This window comes from Sinocyclocheilus rhinocerous, unplaced genomic scaffold (assembly GCF_001515625.1).
Source record: "Sinocyclocheilus rhinocerous isolate Xijiao unplaced genomic scaffold, SAMN03320098_v1.1 scaffold954, whole genome shotgun sequence".
In the NCBI taxonomy this organism is placed as follows: domain Eukaryota; kingdom Metazoa; phylum Chordata; class Actinopteri; order Cypriniformes; family Cyprinidae; genus Sinocyclocheilus; species Sinocyclocheilus rhinocerous.
Window position 1 is genome coordinate 351,242 of NW_015644642.1, and position 4,083 is coordinate 355,324.

A 4,083-nucleotide genomic window follows, 5' to 3' on the forward strand; every position below is an offset into this window, starting at 1 on the left:
TGGATGGATGGATGGATGGATGATAGATGGATGGATGGATGGTAGATGGATGGATGATAGATGGATGGATGGATGGTAGATCGATAGATAGATAGATAGATAGATAGATAGATAGAGACAGACAGACAGACAGCGCTGCTCTATCACTGCGCATGTGAGAGGGACTGATCATTTGGGCATAAACGGAGCATTTGAAAATGCTTACATTGACTGTATACTCCATATTGCAGCTTATCCTAGCTATACTAGACATGCATCAGACAGGAAGATTACAGAGCCTGCCAGCGGCATTTACCCATGAATGTCAGGAATGGCTTTGGTCTCAGTGGTCATTATCGGCTTCTGAGACAGACATGCCAGCCGACAACAGGACACAACATCATGTCATCCACAGGCATGTGTCTGAGGGTTGATGACCTTTGACCTTTGCTTGATTTAGCACAGGCTTTTAAAATATAAAAACATTTGTTATTTGGGTGGATGTAGGTGTGTGAATCATTACACCAACTGTTTTCAATGGATTAAATGTCATTAAAGCTCATATAAAAACAACAGCTAGATTTTCTTTTAGTAGTTCATATGTAAAATGCGGTTGCAGCATCAAGATCTTTTCACATTTTTGCTCATGCACTGACATGTAGATTATTAGAATATGGACAATGTGTAATATCTATTAAATATGTTCAATGCCATCACATTTATTTAATGTATTTACATAATTTCACATTTGTTTGTTCATTTTATATATATATATATATATACATATAAAAGTGTTTTCAACATTGATTATAATCAGAAATGTTTCTTGAGCATCAAATCAGCATATTACTGTAGAATGATTTCTGAAAGATCATGTGAAACTGAAGACTGGAATAATGATGCTAACAATTCAGCTTTGATCGCAGGAATAAATTACATTATATTATATTGACATAGAAAACTGTTATTTGAAATTGTAATAATATTTCACTTTTTTTTTTTTTTACGGTACTTTTGATCAAATAAATGCAGGCTTCAGAGACTTCTTTTTAAAACATATTTTTAAAAAAAAATTATAATGTACCAACCCCAACAGTGCCCGTTTTTAAAAGGTATTGTATATTACTTGGCTGTAGCCTTTAGTACAATCTAAAACATTACATCTAAACATCTAAATTAATCTTAGATTATTTTAAAACTTGTGTTTTTTGTTGTTGTTGTTTTTTTTCAATGAAGCAAATCATATTGATTTTAGATCGCTTAAATGATTCAGACACTACAATAAGTAAGGAGTCATTCATAACAAAACGTCCCCTTGTGGACAATTATTTAACTATAACTCTGTAGCTTTAATATGTCTTCATGCGAAATAAATGTTAATTTTAATGAGAGCTTTAAGATTTTCCTGTTTAAAAAAAATAGAATAGGGCCTAAGATACAGAATTGATCAATACAATAGAGGGAAGCCGAGATATTAACGTCACAACTTGATCTGTGAACTTTTGATCAGCTTCTTATATAGGTGTATACTGACATGAGAAATAAGATGTAAGTGACAGACAGTGAGGAACTGATAGAGCAAGAGAGAGAGAGAGAGGTCACTTACTCAGCTCTGATTGGCTAGTGTCCCACTGACGCTGAGGACAAGAATAAAGCCATCCATCAAACATGTAGGCAAAAGGTAAATGTCCCGTAGTAGTGTTAGTTTCCTGGTAAATGACGTAGAACACACACAGAGGACGCAATGTAACATATCAGAACGACAAAAAAAGTATACAGTAAATAAACATTTAAATATTTTTCAATAAATAAAAACATAAAGTACACTCTTTAATTAAATAAAAAATAAATGAATTTTAAATTGATGTAAATATACTTATACAGTATTTAAATAGAAAACACTTTTTAAAATTGTAATAATAATTTACAGTATTTATGTTTTTACTGTATTTTTGATCAAATAAATGCAGCCTTGGTGAGCAAAATTGTTGTATAGCCCACTCTTTAAGTCTTAATTGCATAAATTATAATGTTCAAAGAGACTACAATATTCAGTGAGAGCCAACATTTATGTTGATTTGATAGGGTTAGGAAAATAAGGAGGGGAAAGGGCTGTGTGGTGTGAGAAAGCTACTCAAATTTAATATGTCTAATCCTGTCTAAGTCATAGACACAGAGTGCATGGCTGTTGCTTTTCTTTCAGCTTAAAGAGTCTGGTCTCAGAGACACCTCGACATTTCCTCCCAGCCCTCCCACACATGAATGAAAGCAAAACAAATCAGCGCTCACGTTCATATTCCATCCATAAAGAATAACAAACCAATTAAGATTGTTGATCAACTATAAATATCAAGCAATTGCTGGCCCCAGATGCACGGGATTATCTGCTTTAAAGTCATTACGTTCACATCCTTCGCCTAATCTCTCAATTCCCTTTGTAATTCCAGCCCAGGATCACTTTTCCATGTTAGATGGCCTGTTTGCCAACAGGATTTATTGATGCTTTGTTTTGGAGGCTGGAAACAAAGGGCCTCACCGTGAGATAAAAAGCAAAGCGTGATTTATTCGATTAAATGCTAAGGACAATAATATCGAGAGAACAGAGAGAAGAGGTGGAACGGAGAACTTCGGAGGACGAACCTCTGACGCGCTTTGAAGTGGAAACGCTGTGTGATCCAAACCGCTTCGGACGAGCAGAAAATCCCTAGACTTTTTGGAACGAGTGAAACCCGAGTGCTAGCGCTGGGATTAGCATCTTATCGTATTTGTAATAGCGTTTTGATATTGATTAGATTTGCGTCTAAAACTGGTGGAATAACAGCTGCATTGGTGTGATGGGCTGGTCTGGTCCATCTGTCCCACGGCGCGTCAAAGACCGCAAGCCGTCAAACGCTACACGTCCTATTAGAGAAGGTCTGTCAAATACACACTTAACTATTAAAACGTGAGAAAAAAAATTGTGCTAAACTTAAACGAGTGCTTGATCATCAAAAACACATACTTTTAGAAATCGACTTTCAACTGTTTTGTTGAGCTATATCCTATTCTTTTCCCCACATGCTAGCTAACAAGATAAATAATGAAGTGTGAATGTGTTGATCGTTGACAATGATGGGTTAATAATGTGACATACTAGAAGATTAGAAGGCTTGTGAGGCTTTTGACAAACTTGTCAAGGTAGTTAGATCGATATACAACTTAAAAGACTCTTTTAGCTGCGCTACTTAGCCAACTTGTGTAGATATGCTAATCTGAGTTAGCAAGCTTTAATAAAAAAATAAAGAACCCACTAATGTTTTAGCTGAGTTCAAACTGCAGCGAAATCAGACAAAACTAAATAAATTAACATTTGAACGATTATTTCTGGAAATATACCTGCACTAGTGTCAAAAATTGTTTTACTTTATTTAAATTTAACAAAATTCAGGTTTGAATCCTAAACTGTAGGTCCACAAATGACACCTCAAACTTAAAGGGATAGTTCATCCAAAAATGAAAATTCTGTCATTAATTACTCACCCACATGTCGTTCCAAACCCGTAATACCTTCGTTCATCTTCGGAACACAAATTAAGATATTTTTTATTAAATCTGAGAGCTCTCTGACCCTCCCATAGACAGCAATGTTATTACCCCGATCAAGGTCCAGAAACGTAGCAAGGAGATCGGTAAAATAATCCATGTGACATCAGGGGTTCAACCGTAAATTTACGAAGCTACGAGATTACTTTTCGTGCGCAAAGAAAAAAATATAACGACTTTATTCAGCAATGTGTCTCCTCCGCGCCACACTATAACACCATTTTGGAGATTATCCACTGAACATAAACAACGTATGCTGTTCTGTGTCAGTTGCACCACGTGGATACGTTGTTTTGTTCAGATCAAAGCGTAAACAATGTAGAAAACATATCTGCGTGACGCAGCTGACACAGAACAGCATACGCTGTTTACGTTCAGTGGATACTCTCCAAAATGGCGCCAGGGAGGAGATTAATTGTTGAATAAAGTCGCTGTTTTATTTTCTTTGCACACAAAAAGTATTCTCATAGCTTCATAAATTTACGGTTGAACCGCTGATGTCACATGGATTATTTTACCGAT